The sequence below is a fragment of the Mauremys reevesii genome, linkage group 8 (genome assembly GCF_016161935.1).
Source record: "Mauremys reevesii isolate NIE-2019 linkage group 8, ASM1616193v1, whole genome shotgun sequence".
In the NCBI taxonomy this organism is placed as follows: Eukaryota; Metazoa; Chordata; order Testudines; family Geoemydidae; genus Mauremys; species Mauremys reevesii.
In genome coordinates this window covers 74,628,115-74,654,425 of record NC_052630.1, presented here as the reverse complement: position 1 = coordinate 74,654,425, position 26,311 = coordinate 74,628,115, and the positions used below count along the sequence as shown (strand labels likewise).

General features: G+C 41.5%; 1 protein-coding gene across 1 annotated transcript in view; it reads left to right on the top strand.

Annotated features, from left to right (window-relative positions):
- Positions 1–26,311, top strand: part of SLC44A3 (solute carrier family 44 member 3) — a 189,293-nt gene that overhangs the window by 84,210 nt on the left and 78,772 nt on the right. Inside the window, exon 2 of the mRNA XM_039486138.1 lies at positions 24,119–24,210. The gene's annotated coding sequence lies outside the window, so the exon portion shown is untranslated. The remainder of the gene's footprint in view (positions 1–24,118; positions 24,211–26,311) is intronic.

Here is a 26,311-nt window from a genome sequence, read left to right as displayed (position 1 = left end):
TGGCAAAACTTGATTTGTTTTAAAAATGGGGATGGATAATATTTAAGTATTTTTTTGATTAATGATTTACATTTTGACAGTTGCAGGAAGTTATGGTGGGAGTCAAACAATTATATATTGACAGTAGATGTCGAGATTCAAGAGCTTTATAACAGTGAAAACACAAAGTATCAACATTACATGCAAAATATACAAAGTAAATATACTTATATCAAACTAAAGTTCTCCAGCAGCATTTTTCTTACTTTGCCGATCTGTACATTGATCATCATCGATTGAAATATTTTTTCATCTGTATGTGTGTGAATGGAGAAATCAACATTTACTGACCTTTGCCAATAAAAATCACATCCTTCCAACCATATAGATACACACTGTAAGTATAGTTTTAATTAACAGAGTCCCTTGTCTTTTCTCTACCCCTTAAAATTACAACCCAATCTCATCCAATCATTCTCAATATTAACAAGAACTACATAATAATTTGTTAGGTCATAAGCAGAAATGGGTGAATAAATCAAGATGCTTTTCACGAATGTTCAGTTAAATCTGTGAATGAATTCACTTTGGCCATGTTTGCATCCCTCTTGAGTCGGTGTTCCAGGAACACATGAGTAATTCAGTTTGTTCACACCAAATCCTTCTGGAGCATGAATTTGGAAGCAATTGTCAGTATTCATGCCCGTGAAAGCAACACTCAACACTAGTGGTCAGGTCAGGATGTGGTTTCTCCCAGGCACTCCCCTTTCTCACTATAGAGCCGCTGTGTGGCGGTCTGTCCTTTTAGCAATTCAGCCCTGTGGCCAGGTCAAACATTCGAGTCCATCCCTTTTGGGGTAGACATAAAAAGTCCAATGATATGGAAATCTTCAAAAGTCAGTAAGGGCTTCCCCCTTAGGTTGGGGACTTAGGCTCTGACCCCTTGCACATCCAAGATTTCCCCCAATTAGGTTCCCCACCAAGGGATAGACTTCTGTCGTAGTTCCCTCCTTTAGGGATTGGCAGGGGAGCCCAGGCCCACCCTCTCCACTGGGCTCCAATCCAGGGCCCAATAGTAGGCAGCTAAGACCTGTACCTTGGGTGCTATGTACCTGCCTCTCTGGATCACTTCCTACCACTCTCCCCTCTTCCCACAGGGAAAAAATACAGAAACAAACACAAAATTAAAGTTGTCACTAGTCCCTCCTTTGCAGGCTTGGGCAGATCAATATCTCCAAGCCTCAGGCAGCAAGAGCTCCTGGGATGCTCCTTCCCAAGAGCTCAGAGCAAGGTTTGCTCCCTTCCACTGTCTATCATCTCCCTCTGAGCTGTTCTGCTTCCCTTTTTAAGCTCCGCCTCCTGCTTGTGCACGCTTTATAGTGCAGCAGGGCCAACTGAGCTCACAGCTGCCCCTTAACCCCTTCTTCTCCAGGGTAGGATTTCTACACATCATCACAGTGCCATAAAAGTTTGTGCATTCATATAATTAGGGAACAAACAATAATACATGATTTATCTGGCCAACTACAAATGCACAACTCAAATTCAGAATATTCATGATCAATCCACAGAATAAAAAAAACAAAAATTTGTTTGATAAATTTAAACAAAAAAGTTTGAGGAAATCTTTACAGGAAAAGTCAATGAGCAGAAAAAGGCTCAGTTCAAATAAATTGTTCACTGTAAATTACTCAATCAGCTCTAGTTGTAGTTGAAAATATTTTACTCTTTATTTTCTGCTAGGTCACTCCAATTCTTGACTCTCAGAGCCAGCCTTACCCTGCTCTGCTGTGAGAACCCCCACTCCTGGGCTGTTCACGCACAGCCTCTGGCATGTAAGCTGCTCCTTGGATTGTGCAACAGAATGACCCTAGCCAATATCTCCACTCCCAGACACAACCCTAGGAACCCGCGGGACACTGCAAGCTTATATGAGTTTGTCAATTTAACAAAGAAATTGATATGCACCAGGCTTCTTTTCCCAAAGGGAGTCTCTGAAATGCTTGAAACCAAACACACTGCTTCAAGTAGAATAAACAAACAAATTTATTAACTACAAAGATAGATTTTAAGTGATTATAAGTCAAAGCACAACAAGTTAGATTTGGTCAAACAAAATAAAAGCAAAATGAATCTAAGCTGATCCTAACACTTTCAGTGCCCTTACAAACTTAGATGCTTCTCACCACAGGCTGGCTGGTTGCGTTTCAGCCAGGCTCTCCCCTATGATCAGCACTTCAGTCCCTTGGTGGTGGTGTCTGTAGATGTAGGTGGAAGAGAGAGGAAGAGCATGGCAAATGTCTCTCCCTTTTATCATGTCCTTTCTTCCCTCTTGGCTTTGCCCCACCCCTCCCTCAGAGTCAGGTGAGCATTACCTCACCGTAGTCCCAAACTGGCCAAAGGAAGGGGGGTGACTCACTTGAGAGTCCAACAGAGCCTTTATTGCTGCCTAGGCCAGTGTCTTTTCTTCCTGTGAGGCTGGGCTGGGTTTGTCCCATTCATGCCCTGATGAGGTGTGAACTGCCCCTCTGCTCTTGGAGAGTTTTTGCCTGGGCTTGTTTTAAGCCATGAGGACACATTTTCAGCTTCATAGCTATATACATGAAATTACAACCTATAACATTACTATAACAACAATTACTATAACGGCGCTCAGTGCATCATGAGCTTTCCAAAGACACCTGCCATGACAAACTTTGCATTGGATACCACACAATCATTTTATAAGGATGAACATGGGGGTGTAGGGTGTTCCCCTGAGATACAGAGCGTCATAACCATTTAACAGAGATGGGACTAAATCCAAAACCACAAGTCCAAACACCCACAAACTTTGCTAAAGTTCTAATTTGGATCTGAATGCCTGTTCTTTATTTCAGTGAGCTGAACCAAACATCCCTGAACTTAAAACTTTGAATCTGGATCTGAACTTTGCAACTCTAGACCATCTCTACTATAAATCCTAACTAAACCATAGTCCCACATTTCATTGATCTAGAAATCTAAAGATTCTGACTGTAATAATCAATGTTTGATATGTTCTTTCCAAGGCAGTGAAGAGGTCCAAAATGAGAAGAGAAAAGTATTTAATTTTTTCACTGTTCAGATATTTATTAGTAGTAGGAAAGGCAGGTAAAGACTGTTAAATTCTCGTCTGTACCCTGCTTCTCCATGTTCAATTACTTTCCACCCAGAGAGTGTGTTTTCCAGTCCTATATATAATTTTCTTTGGCTTGTGGCATCATTTTCTTGGGACATTATATTTACCTTACTCTGCATCTTTGAGATCTGTGTGTTGTTTCCCTCCCCCCACAACTGAAGAATTAAATGATAAATTACTGCTACTACAACTCTATATGAAATGTCCAGAAGAAAAGAATATTATATGCCCATTTAAAAAAAATCCTAATGTTTCTTTTGTTTTAAGTTTTACAATTGCTAGGATGTTTCTGATTAGGTCTGCTTAGACAAAGAGATTTTAGTGTGTTTCTTTTACTATTGGAATAGTGACCAGAAATGAAGTGATCACCTTTCTGAACTCCCACTGTCTGTCTCATAAGTACAAATAAATTTAACAAAGATAGCAGACAACTATATACAAGAAACTCACAGATACACATACCTTTATAGATCCAGTAACCACCCCAAACATACCAAGAAATCTGTTATCTACAGCCAGGCACTCAGATACCACAGAATATTCTCTGAGGAAAAAGTCTGGGATATACACCTTACCACACTCAAAACCGCCTTCACCAAATAAGGACATTCCACCAGAGAAGTAGATCTTGTCATGGAACAGGCCACCCAAATACTCCAAGACGGCCTGCTTCAATACAGAAATAAAACCCCCTCCAACTACACACCCCTAGTTGTCACCCAGTTGTTCACCTCATAGTGGAACCCATGCAAGGTATCGTCAAACAACTACAGCCTATACTTGATGCGGACCCCATCCTGAAAGAAATCTTTCCTGAACCCCCTCTTCTGGCCTTCAAACAACCCCCTCCCCCAATCTCTCCAAGCTCATCATCAAAAGCAAGCTTCCCACAGACCAGGCCACACCAATTCAAAGCAGCACTAGAACAACAGATGCAAAACCTGCAAACGTATCGCCACTGTTAAAATGATCAACACCCCCCACAACACACCTTTCAAGATCCCTGGGTCCTGTACATGCTATCAGAACATGTAGTGTACTTCATCCAGTGCCCTAAATACCCCAACAATAATGTGGGTGAAATCAGACAATCACTATGCTCTCGAATGAACTCACACAGAAAAATGATAAAAAACAAAAACACCCTATCATCTGTGAATGAACACTTTTCACAGATAAATCACTTTATATCTAGCCTACCAATCCTCTTTCTCAAAGGAAATCTTCATAACACTTTCAAAAGATGAGCCTTGGAGCTTAAATTCATAACTTTGCTAGAGTCTAAAAATCATGGACTAAGTAGAGACAGTGGATTTATGGCTTTTTACAACAATCTATAACCCACTAGCAACGTTCTCCCAGCTGCCTTTCCCTCTTATGATTGGAGGTGTGTTAACGGGCCACTTCACTTTGAATGGTCTCTTGAAATATGTGTTAACTACTTATGCTAAACCATCTGTTCCACCTTTGATTTAGGCCCTGTCTATACTGGCAGTAAAGCAGCTTTCTGCGCTGTAACTCCCGAGGAGTACACACTGCCAAGCCACTTAGTTGCAGAAACTGCGCAGTTGTAGCGCTTTAAAAAAAACCAACCCAACGAGAGGCGTAGAGCTTTCTGCACCGGGGCTACAGTGCTGCAGTGCCAGCGTAGACACGGTGGTGATTACAATGCTGCGATTGGCCTCTGGGAGGTGTCCCACAATGCCTGTTTTCACCTCTCTGGTCATCGGTTTGAACTCTACTGCCCTGCCCTCAGGTGAACAACTGTCATCCCCACCCTGTAAATCCTTTGAAAATTTGAAAGTCCCCTTCCTGTTTGCTTGGTGATGGTCTCAGCACATCTTTCCAGGTGGCCATGCCTGCTCTACGCACCTCAGGTGATTCCCCCATTTGGAGTAATGCTGAGCTGCTGGACCTCATCAGCACTTAGGGAGAGGAGGCTGTCCAGTCACAGCTGCCCTCCAGCCATAGGAATTATGATACCTATGGACAGATTTCACGACCATGACCGGGACACATTGCAGTGCAGGGTCAAAGAGAAGGAGCTGTGGAACGCCTATCACAAGGGGTGGGAGGCAAACTGCTGCTCCGGTGCTGTGCCCACGAGTTGCCGGTTCTACAAAGAGCTGGACACGATACTCGGTGGTGACCCCACCTCCACTGCTAAGACCATTGTGGATACTTTGGTGGCTCATATGCCAGTCGAGAGTGGACCGAGCCAGGAGGAAGAAATCTTGGATGAGGATATGGAGGGGGAGGGGGATCCAGAGGCAGAGGATGACTCAGAGGCCAGAGATCCATGCAGCCAGGAGCTCTTTTCTACCCCGGAGGAGGCTAGCCAGTCACAGCTGTCGGAGACTGGAGAAGTACAAACAGGAGAGGAGGCCCCTGATAAGTGGATCTGATTTTGGGAATCGCTGAAACGAGTTGTTGGGGGCAGGAGGGTTGCAGAAAGCAATCCACTGACGCAGGTTCTTCAGCAGAGCTGCTTTGTTGAACTGCACCTTGCTGCTTTCAAGTTGCCCCGGGTATGGCTTCATGAGCCATGGCATTAAGGGGTTGGAGGGGTCTCCTGGGATCACAATGGGCATTTTGACTTCCCCTATGGTGATCTTCTGATCCGTGAAGAAAGTTCCTGCTTGAAGCTTCCCTGAATGGGCCAGTGTTCTGAAAGATGCATGCGTCATGCACCTTTCCAGACCAGCCCTAGTTAATGTCTGTGAAATGACCCTGGTGATCCACAAGCACCTGGAGAACCATTGAGAAATACCCCTTGAAATTAATGTAATTGGTGGCTAGGTGGTCTGGTGCCAGAACTGGAATATGTGTGCCATATATCACCCCTCCACAGTTAGGGAAGCCCATTTGTGCAAAGCCATCTACAACATCATGCACGTTGCCCAGAGTCACAGTTTTTCAAAGCAGCATGCGATTAATTGCCCTGCACACTTCCATCAACACAAGTCCAACGGTCGGCTTTCCCACTCCAAACCGGTTAGCGACCGATCGGTAGCAGTCTGGAGTAGCCAGTTTCCACAGTGTGATCGCCATGTGCTTCTCCAATGACAGGGCAGCTCTCATTCTCGTATCCTTGCACTGCAGGGCTGGGGCGAGCTCATCACACAATCCCATGAATGTGGCTTTCCTCATTCGAAAATTCTGCAGCCACTGCTTGTCTTTCCAGACATGCATGACAATGTGATCCCACCACTCAGTGCTTGTTTTCCGAGCCCGAAAGCGGCTTCCACTGTGGTCAGCACCTCTGTGAATGCCACAAGCAATTTCATGTCATAGCTACTATGCATGGTGAGATCAGTGTCACACTCCTCTTGCCTTTGTAGTTTAAGGAATAATGCCACTGCCACTCGTGACGTGTTAGTCAGAGCAAGCAGCATACTGGTCAACAGTTCGGGATCCATTCCTGCAGCCCAAAGAGGCAGAGTGCGCAGTACACAAACTGTTGAAATATGGTGCCAAATGTGGACAGAAGCACAGGGATTTCTGGGATGCGAAGCAATGCATCACGGGTCTTTGGGACAGGACCTGGGATGCCCTGCGGCCCCCCTCTGCCTTCCTACAAGTCTTAGCGGCAGAAGAGAAAAAGGTGCTCTGTGGGATAGCTGCCCAGAGTGCACCACTCCGAATACTGCTGCAAGTGATGCAAGTCTGAACATGCTATTGCACAGGCAGCTGACAGTGTGAACACACAACAGTGGTTTCCCTTCAGTGCTCTCTGAGCAGTGCTGTAACTGCCGGCGCTGTAACTTTGCCAGTGTAGACATGCCCTTAGCTGTGACACTGTACATTTCTCAGATGTGAAGAGCTCTGTGTAAGCTTAAAAACTTTTCTCTCTCACCAACAGAAGTTGGTCCAATAAAAGTTATTACCTCACCCACCCTGTCTCTCTAAAGTTAACAGGAAACTGTTTCTGAGATTTATCAGATGACTCCACCCATCTATTTTTCAAAATTCTGATTGATGATTTCAAGCTTTAGGATCTCTGTCCTGCTCTGATACAAGGCGCATTATTTCCACAGTGTTCAGTTCTCCTCCTTTTGGACTAGCTAGAATGAGCTTGTCTATTGCAAACCTCCTCATGTGCCTCTAAGCGATAAGCCTCTCATGGATCAGTAAGTAGTTAAAACAGGAAACAAAGGGTAGGAATAAATGGTCAGTTTTCAGAATGGAGAGAAGTAAACAGTGGTATCCCCCAGGGATCTATACTGGGACTAGTGCTATTCAATTTATTCGTACATAATCTGGAAAAAGGTGTAAACAGTAAGGTGGCAAAATTTGTAGATGATACAAAATTACACAGGATAGTTAAGTCCAAAGCAGACTGTGAAGAGTTACAAAGAGATCTCACAAAACTGGGTGACTGGGCAACAAAATGGCAGATGAAATTCAATGTTGATAATGCAAAGTAATGCACACTGCAAAGCATAACCCAACCAATGTTCCCTCTATTTTTTTCCATCTATGTGCAGAATGAATTTTGTTATGTGCACCAAAATTGAGGTAATGTGTGGATGTGCACCACCGGTAGAAACAAAAAGCCTAGATATATTATATATTTTTAAAAAGTTACCATAGGGATAATTACTCCAGCCAGGACAGGTTAGGCATTTTAGAACTCACTACTCAAGGAATTAAATTTAAGCATCAGAAAGAAGTAAAATTATGAAATGCATAGACCAGTCAAAAACTAAAATAACAGCACTTTTATAGAATAAAATTACAGAGAATATATGTGCATTTCAGGAAGTACCAAGAAGAAGCAACAAGAACAATAACACAAGTATGTGTTGGGAGGTGAGTGTGAAAGAGACTGTGTGTGTGTGTGTGTGAGAGAGAGAGAGCGTGAGAGTGTGTGTATGAGAGACACAGAGACAGAGTGTGTGTGGGCTGGCTGCTGGGGAAGTCTATGAGACACAGTGAGCCATCTCTTTAAGCACAGCGGCACTCACCAGGCTTGTTCAGACCACAGCAGCTGCCAGCAATTCTGTCCTGATCCTGAGCCCTGTCCCCTCTCCCCCACTCTGAGGAGATGGGGCACATGGTCTGGGGTGAGGGGGACACTCTGACACCAGCGCTTCCCTGCCCCCTCTGCTCTGCACAGCAAGCAGGAGGGTCCCAGGAGCTGCTGGCCAGGGGCTCCAAGGCAGAGGACAGAAGCAACACAGCTGCACAGCAGAAGGAGAGGGGCATCTGAACACACATCACTGGATGTGCATGACTTTGCTAATCAAGTGGGCAGCACTTGATTGACTCTTGGGCGGCCGTGCAGCTTATAGGGAACATAGATCCCAACTATACATACAAAATGATGGGAGCTAAATCAGTTGTTACCACTCAAGAAAGAGATCTTGGAGCCATTGTGGATAATTCTCTGAAAACATCCACTGAATGTGCAACGGCAGTCAAAAAAGCGAACAGGATGTTAGGAACCATTAAGAAAGGGATAGATAATAAGACAGTAAATATCATAACACCACTATATAAATCTATGGTACATCCACACCTGGGATACTGTGTGCAGTTCTGGTTATCCATCTCAAAAAAGATATATTAGAATTGGAAAAGATACAGAGAAAGGCAAGAAAAATTAAGGAGATGGAAGTTTCCATATGAGGAGAGATTAAAAGGACGGGGATGTTTCAGCTTGGGAAAGAGACGATTAAGAGGGGATATGATAGAGGTCTATACAATTGTGAATGGCTGGAGAAAGTGAGTAACGATGTGTTATTTACTTTTTCACATAACACAAAGACCAGGGGTCATCCAATGAAATTAATAGGCAGCAGGGTAAAACAAACAAAATGCACAGTTAACCTGTGGAACTTGTTGCCAGGGGATGTTGTGAAGGCCAAAACTGTAACAGGGTTCAAAAAAGAATTAGATAAATTCATGAAGGATAGGTCCATCAATGGCTATTAGCCAAGATGGTCAGGGCTGCAACCCCATGCTCTGGGTGTTCCTGGCCTGTGACTGCCAGATGGTGGGAGTGAATGACAAGGGGTGGATCACCCAATGATTGCCTGTCCTGTTCATTCCCTCTGAAGCACCTGGCATTGGCCACTGTCAGAAGACAGGATACTGGGCTAGATGGGCCATTGATCTGCCCTAGTATGGCCGTTACTATGTTCTAACTTGGAGCTTCAGCTTCTGAGACTTTAGCTGTTCTAGTTCCTAAATTCCATCTAACATTCCAGTTGGAATCATTCCTCTGACTTAGGCTTCCACTCTAGGATGATGATTTGTACCTTTGTTTGTTAATCAAGGCTTTAACTGGGGTGTGTTGCAGAGCAGGAAAAGAAAAAGCCTTGAAGTGGGTCAGGATTAAAAAAAAACTATGACCTTGCCTGCTGAAAGGAAGGAGTATACATTACATGTAGAGCTTTCTAAGCTGTGAAGATTTGTGACAGACAGCACTCTCAGGCAATGGCAGACCCAACACTTCCTTCAGACTACCTTAAACACAGATAATACTTTTGGAACACGAGAGCATGTAGGTTAAAAACATGCAGCAATAGGACAGACTAGTAATGTATTAATGTGCAAAATATATTAACATAACATCATACGAACTGTAGCATAAAGAAACAAAGACTGTCCAGACTGTCACATGCCTTTTATTACTTTAACCAGAGGTTCTGGGGCACGCCACAATAAGAAGAGCTGAAGCATAAAATACAGTGTCAACACAGATAAAAATATGTTAAGCCACATCCCACAAACCTGAACTTCTGCCAGTTAACATCCCACATATGATACACATAGTTAAACAGCTGTTGACTTAATATTTACTTTGGACCCTGTCACCAGTGTACTTCACGCACAACTGTATAACTTTAGTAAAAAAATAATGCAGGCTGTGAGTGTTAGTGCCCCTTTGGGGATTGCAACCGGGTCTGCTACAGATAATCAAATGCAAATACACTGCTTGCATCCCTGAGACTGAGTTTTTGTGAGAGTGGAAATTGCATTATTCCGGGAAAAACTGACATGCATCATTATGGGGTTTTTCTACTGTTGGACAATAAAACAAAACAGGAAATTGTCTTCTTTCACACTTCATCCGTGGGCACCAGTACATGAAATTGAAGCTTCTCTGCTTTATAGCTGATTCCTCAGGGAAAGCAAATTCATAGTTAAATGTATTTAGATTACATTTGAAATGAAAATCCTTTTGAGAAAGATGCATATTCTTCTGGCATAAAAAAAAGTTTTGGTTAACTTCATTTTGAATCTGATAGAAAGATAAAATAATAAGCACATATACTGGTTGGTAACTTAAGAACTTTTACAGCATTGGTTCAAGATATACCTAGAATATAACTTATGGGTATGTTCTTTCTGCATATTGTTTGCTATAATTATCTGACTCCATGATAGAGCCTGCACAGATTAACGTAATACAAACAATTCTCAGCATTGATATAGCATTTTTCATCCAAAGATCTTAAAGAACTGTACAAGAGTGGATGAGCTCTTGTCACCATTTTGCAGATGGAGATATAGAAGTTCAAAATGGTGAAGTGACTTTTCTGGGGTCACCAGCTAGTAAGTCAATGGCAGAGCTGAGATAGGATCTAAGGCTCAGACTCTCATGGCCCCATACACAGCCCCACTGCTTTGTGCAAATCATTCCTGCAGTAATAGGCTGAGCAAATGAGAATTTATGGGACTGCAGAGAGATCAGGGTGTATATGCAGTGAAAGATGCAAATTACTAGTATGCTCCATGACTGCGAGTCTGCTTGGGAATGACACTTCCAGCACTACAAGACAAAGCCACTAATAACCAACAGATTGACATGTCTATGGGTTCAGAGGGAAGCCAGAAATGGATTAGAACTGTAGTCTGCTCTTAACTGACTGGCTTTTCTAGTACAGCTGTGTTCATATACCAAAGCTGGATTCAACTCACTGTTTGCTGAAGCATGTTATTTTATCAGCTTGATTACTTATGGTTATATGGCATGCTATGTTAACAAAACAGTCTGTAGAGTAATGTGTTTGATAGGTCACTGGATGAGGATAGACTAAATCACAAGGTTTGCAGAGTTTGGTCCATGGTTGCTAATTCCTTCCCTCTGATCCAATAAATCCATATCTGGTAGTGACCAGGAAGGATCAAGGGAATTCCCAGTCATATGTATATCCTTTGGGTTTTATAAACTTTCCTAAGCTGTTCGTGTTAGCAGTTGCCTACTGTTGTGCAAATGTATTACGTGAACAGGAACTGAATTGTATTTTACTGCAAAAATTGCCTTGCAAAACTGTCACTGCACACCACGCTTATGCTTTTTAGTCATTAGAAAGAAAAGCAACATCCTGTTGTCCAAAAATACATCTTTCCTTTGTAAAACCCGTAATGATTGCTACAGGCTGGTGTTTCCTCAGCAGCCACACAACTGAAAGATAGAGATATTTTTACTCTCCAAATTTTTTGTATCATATGTAATAGTGTCATTCCTTTACACACTGCAACCAATAAGAGAAATGTATTAGTTTTGTGCAATACAACTGCTTCTTAGAAAGAAGAGAACATTTTCTTTTATCTAGTAGAATTATATTTTCTTTTTGTTGCATGAACATTAACATAGCCAGTAACTTCAGTGATACTGGAATAGTGTAAGCAGCCCTGTTCCATTGTTTAATCATAATAATAATGACCCGATATACAAAACACATGGACATTTGTGCAATTGATAATAATAAATCAAATAATAATAATTCTTAGCTCTTATGTACACATCTTTTCTTCTCAAGATTTAAGTTGTATTTCAAAGGGGATAAATATCATTATCCTCATTTTACATAATACCACAAAAGTGTCAAATAAAATTACTTATAAATACAAAAAATACCGATATGAATGAACATGAAGCTTTCAAGTTTTTTGAGATAAGCCATAGCATGATTCAGTAATAAGCATAATGACCACAATATTCACAAGTGAATTATTATTGCAGTAGCAGTGTTATCATTTGAAAACTTGCCTCAGAGAACTATAGTTCCTAAATCTAAGATTAAAAATAAAACAATTTTAGTGACAATACCATACAAATAGTAAATTTTAATTTTACTTCTATAATAGGAAATCTGATTTTTTCTTTCATGTTTCAACTGACCTTTTAACAGACAGTGAAAGCTGTATAAAAGTTATATTTGAAATTACATGAGTGATATTCTTACAAGTACTTTGTTAGTATTTGGAGTACACCTGGACAACTGAACAGAACCATTAAGCCAGAACCCACGTGGCCACTAAAGTGAAACTGTAGGTCTTCCACTTCTGCCACCCAGTGGCAATAACCATCTGAACCTGATACATATAACTGAGGATAAGCAACTTTCACCATTAGGTGTGTGACAGTTAAATGTAGCAATGCTGACAATATTATTTGACAATAGAGATTATATTAGTTAAGATATGGAAAAGACCTATTATATCCTAGACCCCATCCCTCTGCAAGAGTAGCACATAGGGTCAGAGTAGCCCTTATCCTTAAGTGTTGGGACTACTATAAAGAGATTAACTCTCTAAGGACGACACATGTGACTAAGAGCTTGCAAGAGTGGTCCATAGTTTTCTGACGGGGGACATATCAGATATTAGAGTCCCACCCTGTAAGTCCTTGCTCATGTGAGGAGACACACTGAAGTCTCCTGTGGATAGAACTACTAATGTGAGTGAGAGCTTGTCGTTTTGGGCCTTTGCACTGATTCAGCAGAATTTTGAACAAACAAAATTAACATTTTAAAAAATAACTCATTCCCTCACACTCCACCCCACTGCCATTCTGTTAATTCCACAGTTACATTCCTTTTCCTTTCACAAATCTTGTGAGTAATTAAGGAGCAAGCCGTATTTTCTCTTTTGTTTTAAATACAGTGAGGCATAATTTATGAGACGTCCTGACTGTTTTATGAAAAACACTTCTATAGAAAGGTTTGGCAAGGTAAATCCATAGTAGATTAGGCAACAAGTCAGAGAAATAGATCAGGGGTTCTCGTATTTCTTTGCACCATGACCCACTTCTGACAACAAAAATTACTGCATGACCCCAGGAGGGGAAATTGAAGCCCGAGCCCCACCAACCTGGGCAGGAGCAAAGCTGAAGCCCAAAGGCTTCAGCTTCAGCAGGGCTGGCTCAGGCTTTTTTGCCGCCCCAAGCAGTGAAGGAGGAAAAAAAAAAAAGCCTCGTTCGGCAGCACTTCGGCGGCAGCTCAACCGTGCTGCTTCATTCCTCGGTGGCAATTCGGCGGCAGGTCCTTCGGTCCGAGAGGGACTGAGGGACCTGCCACTGAATTGCCGCTGAAGACCCAGGCGTGCTGCCCCTTCCCATTGGCCTCTCCAAGCACCTGCTTCATTGCTGGTGCCTGGAGCCGGCCCTGAGCTTCAGGTAGGGGGCCTGTAACCTGAGCCCTACCACTCAGGGCTGACGCCCTTGGCCTTTGGGTCAGCCCCAGGCAGTGGGGCTCGGGCTTCAGCTTTGGATCTGCACAGTGGAGTTCTGGCTCCAGCTTTGTCTAAATGCCAGCTCTGGCGACCCCATTAAAACAGGGTTGTGACCCAGTTTGGGGTCCCGACCCACAGTTTGAGAACTGCTCAAAAAGATTATCTATTAGCCATGAACCAGTTCATACTGAGTAGCCACTTTGCAAATGTTGATCAAACATCTTGATTCATCACTATTTTTAAAGCAATTTGCCACTTCCTTGTAAAGGGAGCATATCATCACTGAACAAATATAATGTTACATTTACTTCCGTTAATAACAAGTGATTCAACAGAATGTCATATATGATGTTCTATTTTCAGGCACTAAAAAGTTTATGCCTGTGATTTCCTCTAACCTCCACTTCAGTGAGATTTTGGATCTACTTCTTGTATTTTACATTCATTTGCATAAATGATACAGAAAAACAAAAACAAAAACTACAAACTACAAACTAAAAGCTGTATCCTGCATTGAGGTACTGCTCTCATTAGTAACTGTTGTAGGCTCAAGCCCACACTGTAATTTGATTTGCAATGCTGATATAATAAAATCTATAACACATAAAAGGAATGCCTTGCACAAGGTTTTCCTATCTCCGTTTATTTGATGGGATGGGATTTTCAAATATGAGGAAAACAATTTGGGTTTCATTCGTCTGTCACTTACCCAGTGTAAACCTGGTGTAACTTCATTAAAGTCAATGGAGTTACACTAGTGTAAAACCAGCATAAGCGAAGACAGTTGCAGGCCCATTATGATTTAATATGCACTTTCATTTATTTAAAGAACATTTTGTTAGCTATCAGAGGGATAGCCGTGTTAGTCTGGATCTGTAAAAGCAGCAAAGAATCCTGTGGCACCTTATAGACTAACAGACGTTTTGCAGCATGAGCTTTCGTGGGTGAATACCCACTTCTTCGGATGCAAAGAAGATGTTACTTGTTAGCTAGCATCATAAACCACAGTACTTTAAAGACCATGCAAAAAGGCCAGGGTCCTACACACAGAGTACTTATGTTCTCATTCAGACCAATATGCTACTCAGCACAACAGGTCTATCTACCTAGGCAGGGATAGCTTGTTCATCAATACATTGTCCCAACACCAGTTCAGTATGAAACAATGCAAAGACATAGGGCAAATTAACTTTTGCCAGGCAATGATGTTCACAAACGAAGAACTACATCTCTATACTCAATAAGAATGTGTTCTCGTACCAGTTCCAAGTTCTAGTGTAAGTAGTTTCATTGACTTCAATGGGATACTTTGTGTAAGGACTCCTCACATAACTAAGGGTTTGCAAGATCAGGCCCTAATTCATAATTACGTCTTTGGCAGAAGTCAGACATAAAATTAGAGGAGTTCATTGTTTTTCTATACCTTATCAATAAACATCTGAAGTATCAAAGCTATGAGTAAGCTTTGAAAAAAAACTGGCAGATAATGTGCTTCACATTTTCATAAGGGCCCAATCCTGCAAGTTGCTAAATGCCTCCTTTAGGGACTGGTCCAATACCCATTGAAGTCCAGTGGAAAGATTCCCATTGACTCCAGCGGGCTTTGGCTTAGGCCCTTAAAGTGCTGAGTACCCACATCTCTTACTGGCTTTGCCTCATACGAGGTGTTCAGCACCTTGTAGGATTGGACACACACTCAGTTCCATTTATTTTGTGTTTCTGAATGCGCATAATTTCCTCTTCCAAAAGAGAACAGGAATTGGCAGCAGTGATATTTTGTAGTTACTGTATTACTTGAAATTGCACCTCACTGGGATATCAGGAAAGAAATTTAATATTTTCTTAAGCTAGTACTTAATATTTTGAACTTAATATTTTCTTAAGATAGTACTAACTATGCAGCTGAGCTAGTGGAAAGATCAACTGTGACAAAAGCGTAATAAAAGTTAGTGTACAAATTCAAATGTTACTGATGTCTATTCCAACAGGGATGGTAGCACAAAACATCTTCACAATTCATACAGTTCTGCCAATCAAATAAAAGTCAGGTATTTACAAAGGGAAACTAGGTGCATCAGATGATATACTTCCATTTCTCTACTCCAGAAGGATTCCAGTTAGGTATTTTTATATATTTACACAATATAATACCTAACTGGAATCCTTGTGGAGTAGAACAGGTAGCAGGTTAAGTTGTGCCAAGTGGCAATAGTTCCCGTATAATGAGGAGTGAGAACATGTTTTATAATAACCTACACCATAATATGTGGTATATAGTTGTGCCAAGTTGTACATAGTTATTTAGACATACATCTATTCTATACTATTTTAAAATTTTGGCATAGGTTATTACAAAACATGTCCTCATTCCTCATCATAAAGGAGCTGTTGCCACTTGGCACAATTTAATGTGCTGCTGGTTGGAAACCATATCTGTCTGTACAAGTACTACAAATACAGGCAGCCTGCCCATCTGCAAACAGCACATATATTTTCTTAGTTGAGAAAGTGGATAAGGAAAAGTTATTTACTTATTCCCATAATACAAGAACTAGGGGTCACCAAATGAAATTAATAGGCAGCAGGTTTAAAACAAATAAAAAGAAGTTCTTCTTCACGCAGCGCACAGTCAACTTGTGGAACTCCTTACCTGAGGAGGTTGTGAAGGCTAGGACTGTAACAGTGTTTAAAAGGGGACTGGATAAATTCATGGTGGCTAAGTCCATAAATGGCTATTAGCCAGGATGGGTAAGAATGGTGTCCCTAGCCTCTGTTCGTCAGAGGATGGAGATGGATGGCAGGAGAGAGATCACTTGATCATTGCCTGTTAGGTTCACTCCCTCAGGGGCACCTGGCATTGGCCACTGTCGGTAGACAGATACTGGGCTAGATGGACCTTTGGTCTGACCCGGTACGGCCTTTCTTATGTTTTTATGTTCTTAGTTGACCAAATAAATATAGTATCTGTTATTAGGTTAGTAACTAGTATAGTCCCTAGGCTGAGGACCTGTGCTGTGGTGTGCTAGCAGGAGGTGACTTAGGTCTGTGGCTCTAAACTTTTTTTCTCATCTACATCCACAAGAGAGCCAAAAAATCACCTTGAAACCTATGAAATTTTCAAAGGACAATTTTACATCTGTTTTGTGAGTCATTTGATCAAAAAAGCTGTGGGACTTGGGGGGGAGGGAAGAGAGATGGGAAGAGCTGTACTGTGCCAGCTGATAGTGTGCCTCTCCCGCACAAAAGAAATTGATTCTGTGCCTCAGCCATACAAGATCCCCTCCGCACCCCACCTGTTTTCCCCTCTCAATGTCCCATCTGTTCCAGCCCATCCAGGTATCCTCTCTCTCCCTCAGAACTCTGCCTTTACACACCTGGATTGGGGGAGGGCTGGTGTGTGTTTTATCTTCCTCCCCCATTTGCGTCCAGGCACTTCCTCCTACCTGGGTGCGGCCCACAGCCACAGGGAGGGAGTGCCCAGTGCTGCTGCAACAATACAGCTCTCCTACTTCCCCTCTTGATTCTATTGCACGCCCCCCCACAGTAAGGGCCTGCCCATCCACAGCCACCTGAGGCCCCTTGACGATCTCCCTGGGGGTTGTGACCAACGGGTTGGGGAATCCTGAATGGACTAGGTGATCTAACTCAATAGGTCTTCTCAATTTAACATTTTGAGTATTTATAGCAAGAAAGGAAAGAAAAAAGAAAAGCTGCCACCCAAACATCACTATATGTTGCCAGGGCTTTTATTTTTTTAAACAAACACTTTGTGAAAATGTAATTTACATGCTTCCAAAGCCCCACATGGAGGAAACAAAATCTAGATGCATTCCTTCATGCTATGGGATGTGAATAAATACAGGGGAAACAGTCCTAAGCAGCCACCAAAGGAATCAGCAAGACTCAGTTGCCTAGTTGGCCTATAACTAAAAATTAAGCAAAACTGTACTTAAAACCACTTGGTGATATTTAAGCAACCACTTTGAAGGGAGTTAGTGCTTAGTCCTTAGTGCTGAAATCACTGTAATTACATAATATGACTGATGAACCTGCATTACACTGACACCTTCTGGGGAAAATCGGTAACCACAAAATTTTAGGCAGACAGATTTCCGTGATTCTACTAGTGCACCAGCCTAAAGTTGGAACTCCAACCTAACTCTTTGGATTCAACATAGCTACTTTTCATAGATAAACATAAATTAGTTAAACCCACTTAATTAAAGTGAATTGCTCTTAAGAGAAGGAAATTACTTATGAAAGATCTTATGTTTGGACAAAGGGCCTCCCCCCTACTTCGATAAGATTAATTTGTTTGTTACTCAGTAATCACCTGCCAGTCATTTTGTTTAAAGTTTGCCAGGTTCAGGTAGATTCCTTTGAAGTGAACACAATATTGGTACAAATGCTGGTTGCTATGATTTCCATCCAGTTAATGGACTAGAAAGCCTCAGTCCCTTTCACACATATGGTTATAGAGGCTAGATCATACCAATGTTGCTCTTTACTAGCTGGCTGCCTGATTTGCCTTGTCCCAAGTCACTTTCCCATATCACCCTGTTCTAAAGAGCTTCTTCCATTCCCTCCTTCTTTCATATAATTTACAGAGAAAAGTGCCCTATGGGGACCTCCGACCTAATGAAATTCCCAATCATCACTGTATTTGTGCGTCAGTTTCCTTGAAGCCATGAACAATTCACCTCCATCTCCTTTGGTACGGCCAGGTACAATAGCAAATAGAGCACCATCCTATTTCTCTGGACTTGAGATGGATATTGATAATCTTAACATTTGGAAAGCTTAAAATCAAAGCTCCTTTTCCCCTGTTGCCATAAGTGTAATTTATTGTTAAAGATATTTCATATACTCTAAATCTGACATTTTGCAAAGCTACAGGATCAGTCTAATTCTTTGTCTAGAGCTGTAATTAACATGGCATGTAAGACAGAGAGCAGTAACCCTGAGACACTAAATTCCCTAGAATGTTACAAATGGCTTGAAGTGAGTCAGTTATAAGGGTAAATCACTTTCAGTAAAATGGATGTATTCCAACAGTGTCTTAGGTCCAAATGGTGCCCCAGTGGTTTGCATGGTGAAGAGGGATCCCTCATGAGTGAATCTGCCTTTGCCTATGTAGAAACAGGAAATCAAAAATAAACCTCTCTGCAGCACGGTATCCCCCACTGCTTTCCTGAATGTTTGATGAGATGATAGGGAATCTGAATGAGAAGATGCCAGCAGTGGTCAGCTGGGATGGGGCTGGTCTATAGGTAATACACATTGTAATCCCTCCAGCCCCTTAGGGAACCTGCTCAGAAGTTAATACATCCTGAAAATGGGGACCCTTAGTGCTGTGTAAATCCATATTAAGGAGGATGGGATGATGTTGCAGAGGCAGCTGGTAGCAGTGTGGGATTATTAACTGAAAATTGTTACATATTGACTGTTACCTGTGTATAAAAAGTCAACTGGTAAAGACTAGCAAATAGTAGAACATGCATTCATTACAGTAGTGTTATGAGGCAGTATATATAAACTGATGTGGCATTATTATACATGAGCGGGTGTAAGGTAGTGTACTCATCACCACACATCCCCCTGTGTTAGAGCACTGCATTGCAAGAAGTCCTCTTTGGTACCCCCTGGTAGCCACTTCCTTGGCCCTTCCTAGCTAGTGTGGTCTCCCTTGGGATGGTCTGTGGCAGGGCCGGCTCCAAGGGTTTGCTGCCCCAAGCAGTCCCCCCTCCCCCCTCAAAAAAGCCGCTATCGCAATCTGCAGCAATTCAGCGGGAGGTCCTTCGCTCCGAGCGGGAGCGACGGACCCTCTGCCGAATTGCCGCTGAATAGCTGGACATGCTGCCCCTCTCCGGAGTGGCCACCCCAAGCACCTGCTTGCTAAGCTGGTGCCTGGAGCCGGCCCTGGTCTGTGGCCTGGCCCTCCTGCTAAATTACTTAAAAGTTTTTTCCCTTTCCAAGGTAGAGAAAGGTCCAACTGAAAGTCCAAATAAATGTATAAACTAATAACTCTTCCACCCCATCAGGCTAGACTGAAGTTCTCCTATTGGCCCTACTTCAGGGCTTCCCACACAGGAGCCTGACTTTCTCCTGCAGAGTTCCCCTTCTGCTGCTTCTTTGTCTTAACAGGATTCCCTCACTGCCTCCCCTCCCCAGGGACTCTGGCAGCTTCCCTTAGGGATATCCCTGCCACTTGTGGGCCGTAGCTCAGGGCTTCCCCAACAGGAGTCTATCCTGCTTCCTGTTGGCTTTCCAGCCTGGCTTCCCAAGCCTTTCCCAGAGAGAGAACTCCCCTTGCTCCTGTCTCCTGAGTCTTTGCTCCAAATTGAGTTTGGCAGTATGTTTGAATAGTCTTTTCCTGCCCGCCTTTCACAGCTGGATCACTACTCATCATTCAGTTTCCCTATAATCATAAGCTGGGGGCTAGCTCCTAGGTCACAGCTAAGGCTGAACCACACTTGCCTTAAAAGACCAGCCAGCCTGTGATCGAGTAAGTAAGGCTTGGGATGGATAGATATTTCAATGTTGTCATGTCATGTTCCACTGGAAAAGTTTATGTGTGGAGCTACATCTGTTCAATATACAAGTGATTGGTGTTGGCTGCATAAACAACTGTATAGAAACAGAAATATATGGAATGTGTTCTCTATAATTCTGTAATTTCTGGGAGGCTGAAAAAATAGATATACAGTTTAAGCTCCTAGACAAACATTTCCAGTATAAAGATTCAGTTTTCAGAGGTGTTGAGTAATCTCAGCTCCCACTGAAATCAAAGATTATGCCCTAACAAAGTACAGTATCATTAATGAAATAAGAGATCAAACTAAAATAATTGTATTAATTTAGGTTTTCTCTTTCTTTGTCTTAATCATATGTCACCTACAGAATTCATTTCCTTAATCAAATAATCAAATTCCAAATTAACTACTAAATAATTCATGGAAAGGAATGTAGCAGATATCAACAATTTTCTATTGTATTTTAAAGATTATTTTATCTCTGCTATTTCCCTTCAAGTAATGTGGGATGTATGTTTATCTTACACAACAAATTTCCCATATTACAACATATGCGATGCAGGAAGTCTTTCAAGTCACTAAGATTCCAGGCCAGGTGTGAACATGTTAGAAAACAGATTAACTGAAAAGTTAATTTCCAGTTTCTGACCCTTAATATTCTGTGGTAATATGAATAGTCTTCATAATTCTTACACACACAAAAACTACATTAAAAGAACATTTTTAAGGTTGCAAAGTCAAGCACTCAAAAGTTAAGGAAATTTGAGAATGAAAGTTGCCTTAATTCAGCATCCTTATGTGCATGCATTGTGATACAATCGGTAATTATATGATTATGGGGAAAAACAAATTGAGCGCTTGACTTGGCAAACTTAATATTGTTTTAATATAGGTTTTTGTGTGTCATTTCCTACATTTTTTAAAAAAACAAACTGAAAAAACAGAAATTCCATCATGTGGCATTATATTCACACTCACTTGGTTCATTAGTAGGTTGGAACTTTTAGAACCACTGCACAGCCATCTGCCAATTAAGCTAATGGTAGCAGTAATAGCATATCATCCTCTATGTCAGTGGTTTTCAACCTTTTTTCATTTGCAGACCCCTAAAAAATTTCAAATAGAGGTATGGACCCCATTGGAAATCTTAGACATAGGCTGTGGACCCCCAGAAGTCCATAGACCACAGGTTTAAAACCACTGCTCTACCATCAGCAATATTATGGGATGAGACACAACTTTGCTGATGGGGTCAGGTCCAATCCATGCAGTTCAGATACAAATTTCCTCAAAGTCCAAAATGTTTAGAGCTGGGGATTTGGTTCATCTCTAAAAATAAGTACTGCTATTATAATTTGGCAAGGGACTCTAGACATTAACTTCCTGGATATTCTTTTCAAATCAGAGTACTGAGATGCCCAAGATATAGCCACGCTGCAACGTGTGTCTGGAGCAGACTCTAACACCTGCTCAAGCTTTGGAATGTAATACTGTAAGGAAAGCAATGCTCCTTAGATTTGACACATTGGATCAAGCCCTTACATAAGAATAACTGAATTCATTCTTGAACTTCATGGCCAGACATGATCATACTGGAGAAGGCCACAAACAACAACAAGCTGAGATCCAAAAATGTAACAGTTTGTTAATTGATAATCCAAACCTCATTACCCTATACTTACTTCAGCGTGATGAAAAATTGTTATATTGCTAAGCAGTGAATTAGACCACCACTAGGTGGCATAGAATAAAATTACACATCATCTGTTACTAAACTGATAACACAATAAATGATTTCTCTGATTGTGTTTAAAATACTGGGAAGTACTATAGTTACAATTTGTCATTTAGTTACCTGCAAATACAAATGTAAGGTCTCATTCTGCAAGTACTTACTACCAAGTAGAGTATTTGCTACCATGATTGAAGTCAAGTAAGCACTATGTTCTGTAGTGTTTACCAGAGCAGGCCCTAAGTTACTGATTTGGGAGTCTTTCCATTGACTTCAGTTAGCTTTGAATTAGGCCCTTATTGAAAAATCATTGTTCCATTGCTATTCTCTTTTCTTCACCTAAAAAATGTAACATAACACTTCAGGAATATTGCTCAAAAAAACCTCTTCATGCCTGCTATGAAATCTAAAATTGGAACCTGACGAAGAAAGGCAAAATAAAACATACATAGCTATACAAGACACAGGATATTAGTAACCTTTGTGTCAAGATAAGTCACTAATTGTTATTAACATTCTCCTTAATAATTTTCCATGAGGAGATACATTTTCAAAATATTAGCAGCCTCTTAAATGCACACTTGTTAACATTACCTTGTGAACTTTCATTAAAAATTTATTATTCAAAGAGAAGCTAATATTTTTCCAGGTTTTACTGCTTATTTTGAAAGTGGGAGAGTGCAAGACTATAGACAAGTTATTGTATTTCCTCTAGTCATATTTAATTTGTCCATCTAGAAAAAATATAATAAAGACAAAATTCGTTGTGCAAAATCCCCTAGCCTAGAAGATACAGATATAAAACTTTTTACAAATTATGAAAACAACATGCAATAAATGGACTATATATTTGGAAAACTACAAATGAATGAAAATAAAAAATGTTGACTGATAACTGCATTATTTAGCATGTCCTTTGTAAGGCATTTTCAGTTAAAATTATTTCCATTGAGCAGGAGTTATTGTTAGAAAAGAACACACCTTTTATTCAAGATTGTAGCACCTGGTAGCAAAAGCTATAGCTATGGTCAAGCTTTCATTAGGTGTTCCTAGATCAAAGTTGGTTTTCCCTAGGAAAGGGACTGGGCAATGAGGTTTCAATCCATATTTCAAACACCATATGTTTTGAGGGTGACTGTGTCCAGGAGTTTAGTTTTAACCTATAGAAAAGGGCCAATTTCAAAATTCAGATATGGACCTGTCTTTGCATTCCAAACCACCTGAATGTTTACCTGGAGTCAGATCAGGGTTTTAGCTTTGGCTCCCTTTCTTCCCAGAACATTCAGAAACAGCCTGGGAAAAATACAACTTCTATTAATTTAATTGGAAACTAATCAGTCAGTCTCACAAACCATGAATCAGATCAAATGTTGTGACACACACAGTTAAATAAAAACATGCCTGGAGGCTAACAGAGCAACCAACCTTTGTGACTTACAAAGCCAACAGCCAAGGTCCCCCTGATTTGGGGAATTAAAAGTTCCCAATGTTTCTGCCTCTGGGCATGTGCACTGATGCCTCACTCCAGGTGCCTCTCTCAGGCCTACGCCCTAGCACAATCTACAAACCAGGGGAAGATAGGCCTGTGGGGCCCATACAATAGGTGTACTCTGTGTATACTTATTGGATTGGGACCATTCAGAATCAAGGAGGAGGCGGTAACCCCTTATAACTTTTAGCCCAGTGGTTATTAGAGCACTTGCCTTCAAAATGGAAGACCTGGATTTAATTTCCCCCTCTGCCTGATGGGGAGAAAAGAGTTGAACCAGGGTCTCCCACCTCCCAGGTAGGTGCCTTAACCACGAGGCTAAAGCATAGAGTAATTCTCTCTCTGGCCTAATGAAATATTTAAGTATTTATCTAACGTATAATAGCCACCATCAGCTTCTCCTCCATCCCTTTTGTGTGTAGTTAGGCAGGTGCCTAACTCATTCTTGCAAGAAAGAGCTTAGGCACTTAAGCCACCTGACTCCAAGAGAAGGGTTCCCAGCTCTGGCTCACAAGCAGAAACAGGTGCCTCTCTACAGCCTGGATTTAGGCTCCTAACTTCTATGAGAGGGGCAGAACATAGTACATACCCCTTTCATTTGCATCTCCCATTGGCTAGCTTAGGTGGCTCCTCACCTAGTGTGCTGGCTTTGGTGGATCACATTCTTAGGCACCTATCTCTCCGCGTGCAATGTGTAGGGAGCCTACATGCCTCACTTAGGCTTTGTGGGCCCCATTGTTGTTTCATTGATTTTTTAGGCACCTGAAAATTAGGTGTTGCAACACTGAAAACTGCCCCGTCTAAGTCCCATTGCGGATAAGCCTTTGAACACCTACATCAGCACAGCAAGGTAGGGATGCTGAATCTGCTCTCATTACATTTCTATAGTTTTTGATGTAAGGTCATGGAACCTAGAATACTTCAGTGAAACACTGGGAAAGCAAATCGATTTCTCACAGAATACTTTAGTAGCATCCTGAAGTTAAGCAGGTAGACAAATCTTGTAGAGTTTAAAAAAATATCGCATGCTCAAGTGTCAATGCACCTGTAATGTTCTGAGGTGCAACCCAGGCCAGCAAGAGGTTGTGTCACTCCCTGCCTTGTAGTCTTGAGTGCCTTAAATATTCTGCTGCTGCGGCTCACATCCCGGATACCAACAGCCAACAATCAAGCATGCAGTTCTGTGAGTGTCCGTGTGCTGTGTAACCTGGTTCCGTGTGCTGTGCAGTCCTGGTTCAGTGTTCTGACCCCAGCAGTCTGCATGCAACACAACAGCCCCACTCTGTTCTCCACCAACTTGGGTTGCTAATTGCATGGTGCCCCCAACACACTCCCAGTCCTGAATTTCCCCAAAACTGCCTGTCCTGAAGCGCCCAGCCCTCTCTTGGAACACTCAGAGAAATAACAAGGTTTGCTCCCCTAAAGAAAGTACAGCTTATTACTGTAACTTCCGTTAACAATCACTTCAATTCAAATACAGCATTGGGTTGGTGTAGATTAAAAGTCAAACAAGTTTATTGACAAAATGACACAGGTTAAGTGATAGACCCTCTGGCCATGACCCAACACAAGGAGAACAAAGTGCTTGGGTCCTTTGTCTTCTCAGGTGAAGGATAAGATGGAGTCTAGCTCTGCCCCTTATATTCCCAAAGGAATTGTCTTTGTCCTAAAAGTCAGGATGGCCTCCTAGGGATTTAGTCTCCTGTGTCTCTCCGGAGTGCAGGAGCCATATGCATTTTCTGTCCCTGTAGTTCAGTCTGAGAGTAACCCCTGCTGGTGATAGTTGAGTCATTACCTGCACCCCTTGTTAGCTTGATGGCTTTGTTTACTTTTTATGTAACTGCACCTTCACTGTCTCTGCCTGATGATCAGGCTGGTCTGACAAACAAATACCAATTCCTTTGTGTAGGGCAGGCTGGACGTATGCATTGCTTCCAAACACATTTAAAGAACATAATTCTAGCACATATCCATAACACTTTGTGCACACCTCAGGTGTGCATTGAACAAGAATATTAATCATCAGTGAGTTATTAGTCTTCCAGTTATATATTACATGCCCCCTTGTGGGTATCATGACAAGTGTGTTAGGTGTGGTGAGTATGTCAGGCCTGATAAGAGTTGCTGACACAGAGTAGTGAACCATCAATAGGCCTCTGTGTCACAGTACCTATATTAAAGTTCTGTAAAAACTGCAATAAGTGCCTCACCTTTGTATTTTTCTTCATAAACATAATGTAGAAATGTACTAAGTCCTGTAAAATTCAGTAAAAAGGCCTGTTTATTTCCGTTTAAGAAACACCACACTTAGGTAACAAACTCACTCTTTTTCTAAAATGTACCTTTTAAATTTAGCTTTTAAAGGGTACCCAAAATGAAACCCTCTTAAAAAATGATGGTGTGGTCATTTGTTCCCTCTCCCTGTTTCTGGCATTAGGAATTTACCCCTAAAGTTTGGCTAAGGATCCCTCAACTTGGGGGCTATGGTTAATCCAATGTTGAATTCAGGCAAATTTAATAAGCTATGAAGAAAAAAACATACATAAAGTAAATATTTTAAAATGTAGAAACCTGAAGGCATCACTGTAACAGTCATTTAGGTAAGAAAATTAATACATCTCTCATTAGCCATATTCTGTGAGCTACAGTGACCCTGCAGTCACATTCTTGTTTTTCAGCTGCGCGCTGGACTAGATTCTTTTTCATGAAAGCTTCTAATCCAGCATAAAATAGCCACTATCGTCTCTGCAAGATGTGCCATAACAGTTTCAATTTAACATTGTTTCGCTACTACCGCAGATGGTACGTTACTTTTTAGATTGTTTTATTAAAGTGTTCAAAATAAGGTCTCCAGTGAAAAGATATTTTACAACTGGCTAGCACTAAAGGGAAGAAATAAGTACTGTTAACACTGTTATTTAATAATGTGTTGCATAAATCTTCTTTAATCT